Raw genomic sequence first — 12,172 nt, 5'->3', positions numbered from 1 at the left:
TTTGCTATGGAGACCAGCAGGCTGAGATTAAAACCCATTTGTTCCAGAGCGCTGCAGTCGGCTTCCAAGATTCTGATGAGCACAGAAGGCAGAGGCAGAGATTTGGGCCGCGTCCAAGCCTGAGCTCCTTCTCTCGCCCCACAGGTGGGCTGCCTCCCTGCTGCTTCCTCATGATGTCTGAGACCCAGCTCACCTTATAGAATAAACGCTGCCTTTCACAAATAAACTTATTTCATTGCTGTGACAATTCAGCCCGGGGGTGATGCAGCAGCACCAGAATATTAGCAGGCACAACCTAACGCACGGCTGTGAGCTTTATCTCACAGAGGAGGCTCTCACTGATTTTAATGCCAATATTTCACTGTACTGGATATCAAAATGTGACATTGTCAGTTTGAGCTATTCAATTGACACATACCGACAGCTGGACAGCCATTTGAAGCTTTGATTCTGTCTCCTGAGGGAGACTCAGGGTCGCGCAATTAAGGCAGTAATGTATAAGAGGCTGGAACGCTGTTCTGTGGAGGAGCATTAACATGCTAAAGTTAGACATGACAGCAAGGATCCAGGGTCACTGTCCTGGGTCCTCAGTCAAGCAGGCAAGCCGGGGTTTAGCATCCACAGGGTTTAAAGTTTAAATGTCTATTTATTGGCGTCACAAGCAGGCTTACATTAACACTGCAATGAAGTTACTGCGTGGTTTGGAAGGGGATAATCAGTCTGTCTTCCCACTCCCCTGTCTTGTTCCCTGACATCCTAATTCCCCCCTCTTCCCCCAGCCCACTAGACCCTTCCTCCGGGCATGGGAATCAGGCAAGTGTGGGGTGGTGATGGCTGCCATAGCCAAATAGTACCACTCAGACTCACTGCTTGGATTCTGCAGGCTATTGAGTTGGACGATCAGCCATGGTCGTGATGAATGGCGGAGCAGGCTCGAAGGGCCGAATGGCCTTCTCTTGCTCCTATCGCCCAGGTTTCTATGTTTCTATTCCGACATGAAAAATTGGAACTTGGGACAAGGAGCGGAATTTTTCATTTTCTTTCAAAGTGTCGGCCCAGGCGAGGAACCCGGGGAGAATCCCGATGGTGGGAAAACTCGCCGTATGTTCAGCCCCCTCCCAAAATACAATTTGACACATGTTTCACGCAGCGCTCGAGCCAGCTTGCCCCTGATTGGCTCGCCCTGGGGAAACTTAATCTCTGCAATCAGTGGAGTAAGGGGCTGCTTTTAAACGCTCCCCCCCATTCCCCCCCCCTCCCCACCCGCCCGCATTCATTCCTAATCCAGTGGGGTGTTGGCTGCCCAGAAGACAGCAACACCTTCCACAGTGGGAGCCCTCACCAAACTCCTGGGTGGTGCCCAGCCGAGGCGTGATATCCTATCGGGCAAACTCCCACCAAGCAAATTATCGCCCCCTGCCTGGGCGGCCATGGCCGCCACAGTGAGTGCCATCTTGCTCTATAGGAGGATGTGGCAACAGTGTCGAAAGAAGTAAGGGGTGGCACAGTGGTTAGCACCGCTGCCTCGCAACGCCAGGGACCCAGGTTCGATTCCCGGCTTGGGTCACTGTCTGTATGGAGTTTGCACATTCTCCCTGTGTCTGCGTGGGTTTCCTCCGGGTGCTCCGGTTTCTCCCCACAGTCCAAAGGTGTGCGGGTTAGGTGGATTGGCCATGCTAAATTGCCCCTTAGTGTCAGGGAGATTAGCAGGGTAAATATGTGGGGTTATGGGAATAGGGCCTGGATGGGATTGTGGTCAGTGTAGACTCGATGGGCCGAATGGCCTCCTTCTGCCCTGTAGGGGTTCAATGATACACCTGCTCTCACCCACTTTCCAGCTGTCACTCTGGAAGGGCAATCCCTCAGCGGTGATATCGCCACAAGCCCAAGAAGGGGGCACGGGAAGCGGTGCCTGCAAACCAGCCACCTTGCAACCTGAGGGTTGGCAGACATGAAGGGCTGCTCAGGCCTGTGAGTGAACCCTCCCCCACCACCTTCCCAAGATACCAAGACTGAACCCCCCCCCCCCCCCCCCCTCCCCCCCCCTCTCCATCACCACCACCCTCCTGGCTCAGGGTTGCATTTAACTGTGTTGTCCACATCCTCTCCATGTCCCCTCCTGCAATTGGCACCCTGGAGGGTGATGGCAATGTGATCGCTCACATCTGATACCCCCTGCAGGGGGTGAGGTTGCCAGGTTCTGGTTCTGATGTCACACGGGCGCCTGTAGAACATTCAGTGAGGGGTGAATTCCTGACGGGAAGGCTCGCTAATAAGATGCTGATAAGTTATAGATGGCAGAGGGAAGTTATGTGTGGAACCGGAGGAGATTGGTGAAGCATTGAACCAATATTTCTCTTCGGTGTTCACGCAAGGGGGCATGAATATAGCTGAGGAGGACACTGGGTTGCAAGGGAGTAGAATAGACAGTATTACAGTTGATAAGGAGGATGTGCAGGATATTCTGGAGGGTCTGAAAATAGATAAATCCCCTGGTCCGGATGGGATTTATCCAAGGATTCTCTGGGAGGCAAGAGAAGTGATTGCAGAGCCTCTGGCTCTGATCTTCAGGTCGTCGTTGGCCTCTGGTATAGTACCAGAAGATTGGAGGTTAGCGAATGTTGTCCCATTGTTTAAGAAGGGGAACAGAGACTTCCCCGGGAATTATAGACCGGTGAGTCTCACTTCTGTTGTCGGCAAGATGTTGGAAAAAATTATAAGGGATAGGATTTATAGTTATTTGGAGAGTAATGAATTGATAGGTGATAGTCAGCATGGTTTTGTGGCAGGTAGGTCGTGCCTTACTAACCTTATTGAGTTTTTTGAGAAAGTGACCAAGGAGGTGGATGGGGGCAAGGCAGTGGACGTGGTATATATGGATTTTAGTAAGGCGTTTGATAAGGTTCACCATGGTAGGCTTCTGCAGAAAATGCAGATGTATGGGATTGGGGGTGATCTAGGAAATTGGATCAGGAATTGGCTAGCGGATAGGAAACAGAGGGTGGTGGTTGATAGTAAATATTCATCATGGAGTGCGGTTACAAGTGGTGTACCTCAGGGATCTGTTTTGGGGCCACTGCTGTTTGTAATATTTATTAATGATCTGGATGAGGGTATAGTTGGGTGGATTAGCAAATTTGCTGATGACACCAAAGTCGGTGGTGTGGTAGACAGTGAGGAAGGGTGTCGTAGTTTGCAGGAAGACTTAGACAGGTTGCAAAGTTGGGCCGAGAGGTGGCGGATGGAGTTTAATGCGGAGAAGTGTGAGGTAATTCACTTTGGTAGGAATAACAGATGTGTTGAGTATAGGGCTAACGGGAGGACTTTGAATAGTGTGGAGGAGCAGAGGGATCTAGGTGTATGTGTGCATAGATCCCTGAAAGTTGGGAATCAAGTAGATAAGGTTGTTAAGAAGGCATATGGTGTCTTGGCGTTTATTGGTAGGGGGATTGAATTTAGGAGTCGTAGCGTTATGTTGCAACTGTACACAACTCTGGTGCGGCCGCACTTGGAGTACTGTGTGCAGTTCTGGTCCCCACATTACAGGAAGGATGTGGAGGCTTTGGAGAGGGTGCAGAGGAGGTTTACCAGGATGTTGCCTGGTATGGAGGGGAGATCCTATGAGGAGAGGCTGAGGGATTTGGGATTGTTTTCGCTGGAAAGGCGGCGGCTAAGAGGGGATCTTATTGAAACATATAAGATGATTAGAGGTTTAGATAGGGTGGATAGTGATAGCCTTTTTCCTCTGATGGAGAAATCCAGCACGAGGGGGCATGGCTTTAAATTGAGGGGGGGTAGTTATAGAACCGATGTCAGGGGTAGGTTCTTTACCCAGAGGGTGGTGAGGGATTGGAATGCCCTGCCAGCATCAGTAGTAAATGCGCCTAGTTTGGGGGCGTTTAAGAGATCCGTAGATAGGTTCATGGACGAAAAGAAATTGGTTTAGGTTGGAGGGTCACAGTTTTTTTTTAACTGGTCGGTGCAACATCGTGGGCCGAAGGGCCTGTTCTGCGCTGTAATGTTCTATGTTCTATGTTCTATGATGTATTTCACTGACATTCCCAACTTTCTGTGGCGGATTCTCGTTACGCTGCTGGTGACAGGCCTGGAAAATCAGAAAATGTGATCCCACTGGTGAGAACCATATTTCCCGATAAAGCCATATTTTGTACCCAGGTCACTGCTCCAGCTGACGGGGAGCGCAGGCTGAAAATCGTCCCCCGGGCCTGAGTGAACCCCTGTCTGGGGAAGATGACAGAGATTGCACCAAGGACAAAGTTGGCAGGAAGCGGGGTGGATCACGGTACGACCATCTTGACAGCCTTCCGCCTCATGAGAAGATGGTTTGCGACATGATGATTAACTCTGCGTTAACCATCACCTGGTGTGGCTCTCCGCAGTCGCACTCTGGCAAGGCCAGCTCTGAGGGGGTGCACAATTTGCTGGCCTGTTTTCTCCTGCCCCCCCCCCACTTCTGGAATGCGCTGCCAAGTAGGGTGGTGGAGGCAGGCACACTGACATCGTTTAAGACTTACCTGGATAGTCACATGAGCAGCCTGGGAATGGAGGGATACAAACGATTGGTCTAGTTGGACCAAGGAGCGGCACAGGCTTGGAGGGCCGAAGGGCCTGTTTCCTGTGCTGTACTGTTCTTTGTTCTTTGTTCTTTGACAGATGAGCTTTCCACACCTGCTCATCTCTTCCAAAGCCCTTCCAAACAATCAGCCTCTGGAGGTCAGGGCGCCAGTGTCAATGTCCGCCATCTTCATATCTTACAGGCATCCTTGAAAGAGGAGGTATGGATGCCCAGGAGGTATTGACCTGTGGCTAGTTCACTGTACAGAAGGCGGGCGAATAGCAAATTTCTTTACTATAGTGTGACAATACTGTGCCTTTAAGAAATGCATTTATATCATGTTTCTTATGAAGGATATATTTAAGATTCAGCTCTGCTTATTTGGTGCCGCTTTGTCTGCTCCAGGTAGCCTGCATGCTGAGAATGGAGAAGAATAACTAATCCTAGTTATTGGAGTGTTTTTTTTAATCTGAGCTAATGCAGTTTTTTGGGTTGTCCCCTGGGGTTTCAGAGTAGGGTTTAATTAGGTTGGCTAATTAGTATTGTCATGCATCAGTAGGAGGAGTTATGTTTACAGAGACAAGGAGGTGAATTCTGCTTAGATTCTGTAAGGAGCAACAACTCTTTTCTCTCTCTCTGGAGGTTGCTGTTTGCAACCTGCTAGACAATAGGTATCCCTCTCCAGAGGTGTTCTGGAGGCTGGTGGAGTAGCAGCCCATGCACCAGCACATAAGCCAGTTGTTTTCTAACTGATTTTGAAGAGGGGTTTATGTCTATGAAGAATATTGTTTCAATTGGAACTAATAGAGATAGGTTAGCAGTTAAGAATTGCATCTTGTCATGCTAAGGCATTTAAATTGGTAAAAGTTACGCTAATTCTTTTTGTTATAGGTAAACTGTATTGCTAACTAAGGTTTACTTTAATAAAAGGTTGCTAGTGTGTCAATAGAATCACACCTGGAGTGAAACACCTTACCCTTGCACTAATGTCAAAATCAAAAATAGTTGGGGTCTAGTCTAACTTCATAGTGTACCTTGGAGTTTCAGGTCTAGACCCTAATATTTCTGTAGTGACCTTCACAGCCTTGGGATGTTTTATGAATTAGAGTCACTGTTTTAAGCTGGGAAAAGGGGCAACCAATATGTGCACAGCAAGATTCCACAATAAGCAATGAGCAATGAGTAAGTTCATCTCTTTTTGTGAGAGATTGGTTGAGGGCAGGAGATCTGGAAGAACATTCTTGCTTCCCTTTGTAGCTATGCCATGGGGTCTACCTGAAAGGGGAGATAAGGTCTTTGGTTAATGTCTCTTCTCAAACACACTCCTCTAGCATGCTGGTTTGAGCCCAGATACTATGCTTGTTTCTTTGCAGTGGGATTTGAACCCATAACCATCTGACCCAAGAGCTGAGGGTGTTACCAACTGAGCCGCAACAGAGAACAAAAAGCTCAGAAATTTGCGAGTCTGCATTCGATGTTTCAGATGAATCAAACCCAGGCCCCTGGCGCTAGAGGCAGCAGTGCTAACCACTGTGCAATCCAAAAAGCTGGTGTAATATTACAGACAGAATTAGTCATTCCGAGAGGGGGTTTGAGCTACTGTGCATGACAATTTGCTTCTTCAGCAGAAGGCCTGATTCTTCAGGTTCCATTATCAGAGTATTGCGCTATTATTGGGCAGCACGGTGGCACAGTGGTTAGCAATGCTGCCTCACAGCGCCAGGGACCTGGGTTCGATTCTGGCCTTGGGTGACTGTGTGGAGTTTGCACGTTCTTCCTGTGTCTGCGTGGGTTTCCTCCGGGTGCTCTGGTTTCCTCCCACACTTCAAAGATGTGCAGGTTAGGTGGATTGGCCACGCTAAATTACCCCTTAGTGTCTCAAGGTGTGTAGGTTAGGGGGATTAGTGGGGTAAATGGAGTCACAGCCTGGGTGGGCTTGTTGTCGGAGAGTTGGTGCAGGTTTGATGGGCTGAATGGTCTCCATCTGCACTGTAGGGATTCTATGATTCTATTCCAGTTTTCCAGTGTGTGTGTATCAGGGTGGGACTGTCAGGGTGGGTTTCTCTGGCACCCCTTACGGACATGGATCATCCGTCAGACTTGTTTAAATAAACCTGGAATCACAATTTGTCATTGCCCAGACCGATGGGTCAATGGACTTTTTGCTTCTCTGTATTAGGGCAGGTGGAGCACCATTCTGTGGAAGCACGTACCACTAATGCAGCCTCACAGGTTAACAGGTTAGCTACCAGTAATTCTAGAACTTTGAGAGCATTATATCCAGCCGTAACTCCTCATTGCGCTGCTCAGCAGAATCAATAACAACTTCACACACATAACTGTCCCAAGCTGATTCACCGGAGGATTATCTAACCAAATCTGACACCAAGCCACAGCGACAGGTATCAGGTGAGTTGGCCAAAAACTTGATGAAAAAGTTATGTTTTGAGGAACTTCTTAAAGGAGGAGAGAGGTGGAGCCGCTGACATTTAGAAAGGGAATTTCAGATCGTAGGACTTGGGCAGTTGAAGACATGGCTGTCACATGGTACACACGCACATGCACACAGGCATGCACACACACACACTCACACACACATGTACTCACACATATAGACACACACCCACTGACATACACTAACACACTGACGTACACACATATGCGCTCACACACACTCACATACACTTGCACACATGTGCACACAAACACGGACACTCACATGCACGCATATATGCACATATGTACATGCTCACACACACACACACACACACACACATACACACATATGCACACACACACAGGCACACACATACATACACACAGCCACATGTGCCCACACACACAGACGCATGCACATGCATGATCACGGACACAGATACTTGCACAAGCCCATACGTGCACAAACACAAAGGTGCATGTACGCACATGTGCTCACAAACACATACACACGACACGTGCACACACACACACACGTGCAGGCACAACGCACCGAAAGCGGATTGCTCGCCTTAGAGCAGAGAAGGTTAAAAGAAATGTAATGGAGCTGTTTAAAATGATCCAAATTGATGGAGTAAATAGGAAGTGTTTCCACTGGCAGGAGGCTGGGTAACCAGAGGACACAGATTTAAAATAATTGGTAAAAGAACCAGGGGGAAGCTGGAGAGATTTATCTTGCACGCAGAAAGTAGTTATGATCCCGGAATACACTGCCTGAAAGGATGGTAGAAACAGATTCGATAGTAACTGTCAAAAGCAAATTGAATCTCAGAGAAACTGAAGCAAACAATCGGCATAAAGCTGAAGAGTTAAACTAATTGGAAACCTCCTTCAAAGAGCCAGCACAGCTACATTGGGCTGAATGGCCTTTCTTGGCGGTTTGAGGTTCTGCGATATTCTGTGTCATCACTAACTCTTAACCATTTATTACTCAATAGGTAACTCAACCCAAACTCTGCATCGCACACCACATCTCTGTTTGATTTTGATTTGATTTATTATTGTCACGTGCATTAGTATATGGTGAAAAGTATTGTTTCTTGCGCGCTATACAGGCAAAACATACCGTTCATAGAGAAGGAAAGGAGAGGGTGCAGAATGTAGTGTTGCAGTCATAGCTAGGGTGTCGAGAAAGATCAACTTAATACATGGTCGGGCCATTCAAAAGTCTGACGGCAGCAGGGAAGAAGCTGTTCTTGGGTCGGTTGGTGCATGACCTCAGACTTTGTATCTTTTTCCCGACGGAAGAAGGTGGAAGAGAGAATGTCCGGGGTGCGTGGGGTCTGCTGGCTGCTTTTCCGAGGCAGCGGGAAGTGTAGTCAGAGTCAATGGATGGGAGGCTGGTTTGCGTGATGGACTGAGTTTCCTTCATGACCCTTTGCAGTCAGACCAGGAGCCAGACCAAGCTGTGATACAACCAGAAAAGATCTTTTCTATGGTGCATCTGTAAAAGTTGGTGAAAGTCGTAGCGGACATGCCAAATTTCCTTCCTGAGAAAGGAGAGGCGTTAGTGGGTTTTCTTAACTATAGCATCGGCATGGAGGAACCAGGACAGTTTATTGGTGATCTGGACACCTAGAAACCTGAAGCTCTCGACCATTTCCACTTCATCCCCATTGATGTAGACTGGGGCATGTCTTCCACGATACTTCCTGAAGTCGATGACTATCTCTTTTGTTTTACTGACATTGAGGGAGAGATTATTGTTGCCGCACCAGTTCACCAGATTCTCTATCCCTTTCCGGTACTCCGTCTCATCATTGTTTGAGATCCGACCCACTACAGTGGTGTCATCAGCAAACTTGAAAGTCGAACTGGAGGGGAAATTGGCCACACATTCATAGGTGTATAAGGAGTATAGTAGGGGGCTGAGGACAAAGCCTTGTGGGGCACCGGTGTTGAGGATGATTGTGGAGGAGATGTTGTTGCCTATCCTTACTGATTCTGGTCTGTGAGTTAGAAAGTCTTGGATCCAGTCGCAGAGGGAGGAGCCGAGCCATAGGCCAGGGGGTTTAGAGATGACTTTTGTGGAAATAATGGTGTTGAAGGCTGAGCTGCAGTCAATAAATATTTGTTCCTTTGGCATTCCTCGCTTTTACTGAAAACATAGGAAATAGGAACATAGGAATTAGGAGCAGAAGTCGGCAAAGTCAGTCCTTCGAGCCTGCTCTGCTTTTCAATCAGATCATGGCTGATCTCTTCCTGGTCTCAAATCCACTCCCCAACTGTTCCCCATATCCCCTCATTCCATTTTTTAATATCAGCAACCTATCCATCTCCCTCTTGAAACCATTCAATGATTCAGACTCCCCCGCGCGATGGGGCAGCGAGTTCCACAAATTCACCACCCTCTGCGAGAAGTCGTTCCTCCTCATCTCAGTGTTAAATCTACCGCCTCTCAACCTATCCCTGTGACCTCTTGTTCTAGATTGCCCCACAAGAAGAAATGTTATTCGTCCTTTTTAAAATTTTATATACCTCGATCAGATCCTTTCTCATCCGTCTAAACTCCAGTGAGTACAAGCTCAAACTATTCAATCTCTGCTCGTACGTCAACCCTTTCATCCCCAGCATCAACCCCGTGAACCTTCTCTGAACTGCCTCCAATGCCACCACATCCTTCCTTAAATAAGGAGACCAAAACTGGGACACAATCCTCCAGATGTGCTCTCATCAACTCCCTATACAATTGCAACAACAGTTCGCTGCTTTTATAATCCAGTCCTTTTGCAATAAATGTCAAAATCCCATTTGCCTTTTTGATTACATGCTGTACCTGAGTATCGACTTTCTGTGGTTCATGAACACAGACACCCAGATCCCTCTGCCCAGACACATTTTGAATCTGATTTCCATTTAGGTCATAATTTGCCTTTCTATTTTTTTCTGCCAAAATGGATAACGTCACAGTTATCCACATTAAACTCCATCTGCCAGATTTTGGCCCAAGCTCCTCTTCTATCTATATCCGTCTTAGAATCTTTATATCCTCTCACTGCCTGTTTTCCCACCTATTTCAGTATAATCTGCAAATTATGCTATGTTACACTCTGTCCCTGCTTGCAGATCATTGATGTAGATTGTAAACAGTTGAGGTCCGAGGACTGACCCCTGTGACACCCCGCTAGTTATATTTCGCCAGCCAGAGAAGGACCATTTATCCCCACCCTCTGCTTTCTGTCAGTCAGCCAATCCTCAATCCACATAGTCCTCTATCCATAATCCCCTGCGATCTCACCTTCTGGATCAGTCTTTTATAGGGCACCTTGTCAAGCACCTTCTGGAAGTCCAGATAAACCACATATAAAATGGATGAGCTTCTAAATATTTTAGCACATCGGAAAGACCCCTTAGCTTATTGTAAACTCTCATTAGCTTTCAAATAAAGGTACTATAAAAGTGCAGGCCCCAACTGGGTTAATGTGATGGCACTCAATTTACTACTTCACTTCAAATGATCCTGAAACTGTGTACGGGTGTGAAGACCAGTTGATCTATTTATGTTAAAGGTAAATTCACCATAGTCCCAGATGACCATAGGCTGCTCTCCCCTTTGTGAGGGGAAAACTGACTGGCGGTGATTTAACCTGAGGATCACCGCACCTCAGTTAAGAAAGTCCAACAAGCCCACTACTTTCACAGAAGACTAAGGAAATTTGGCATCTCCGCTACGACTCTCACCAACCTTTACAGATACACCATGGAAAGCATTCTTTCTGGTTGTATCACAGCTTGGTACGGCTCCTGCTCTGCCCAAGATCACAAGGAACTACAAAAGGTCGTGAATGTAGCCCAATCCATCACTCAAACCAGCCTCCCATCCATTGACTCTGTCTACACTTCCCGCTGCCTCGGCAAAGCAGCCGGCATAATTAAGGACCCCATGCACCGCGGACATTCTCTCTCCCACCTTCTTCCGTCGGGAAAAAGATACAAAATTCGGAGGAAATGTACCAACCGACTCAAGAACAGCTTCTTCCCTGCTGCCATCAGAATTTTAAATGGACCTACCTTGCATTAAGTTGATCTTTCTCTACACCCTAGCTATGACTGTAACACTACATTCTGCACTCTCTTGTTTCCTTCTCTATGAACGGTATGCTTTGCCTGTATATTAATACATGTGACAATGATAAATCAAATCAAATCAAATCAAGATTGAGAAGGCGGGACCTTCATGAATAACCTCAGCCGGTATGGGAACTGAACCCATGCTGTTGGCGTTGCTCCGCATCACTTACCAGCCGTCCAGCCAACTCTCCATCTGATTTATGGACTTATCACTCTGAACCTAGTGGAGAGGACGGCAGTGAAGGAGTAACGATGATGGGTGAAGATTTGGAAAAAGTAAGAAGCTCCAAGTACTGGGGACAGTGGTGGCCGAAGATGGAAATCTGGGAATAGAAGTTAAACAACAGATTGGCTCTGGTTGTATTAATTGGAAGAATGGCAGTGGAGTGTTATGTGATAGAAAAGTATCATTAACACTGAAAGGAAAAATCTATAAGACCCTTGTGAGAGCAGCTTTGTTATATAGTGCAGAAACATGGCCGACATTAACAGCAGAGGAACAATGACTGGACATTAATGATTTGCGGGTCTTGGGATGGATGTGTGGAGTGATGTGACAGGACAAAATCAGAAACCAACAAATCAGGGAGTTACTGAAGATCATGGAAGCATTGAAGAAAGTAGCCAAGAAGAGATTGTCAAGAAAGTGAGATCAAGTTAAAAAAGCAAATTATCGTGGATGCTGGAATCTAAAAGTAAAGTTTATTTATTAGTGTCACAAGTAGGCTTACATTAACACTGCAATGAAGTTACTGCGAAAATCTCCATGTTGCCACACTCCGGCGCCTGTTTGGGTACACTGAGGGAGAATTTAGCATGGCCAATGCACCTAACCAGCACGTCTTTTGGACTGTGGGAGGAAACTGGAGCACCCGGAGGAAACCCACACAGAAAGGTGTGGTCATCTGTTGTGGAAGGGCATGTGCTAGGGCGAGTGATGGAATGTCAGGAAGAAGGAAGTCTAAGACCGGATAGAAATATATGGGCACAGTGGTTAGCACTGCTGCCTCACAGCGCCAGGGACACGGG

The sequence above is a fragment of the Mustelus asterias genome, chromosome 28 (assembly GCF_964213995.1).
Source record: "Mustelus asterias chromosome 28, sMusAst1.hap1.1, whole genome shotgun sequence".
NCBI lineage: Eukaryota > Metazoa > Chordata > Chondrichthyes > Carcharhiniformes > Triakidae > Mustelus > Mustelus asterias.
The sequence above is the reverse complement of the archived record's forward strand: the minus strand, read 5'-3'. Positions refer to the sequence as shown.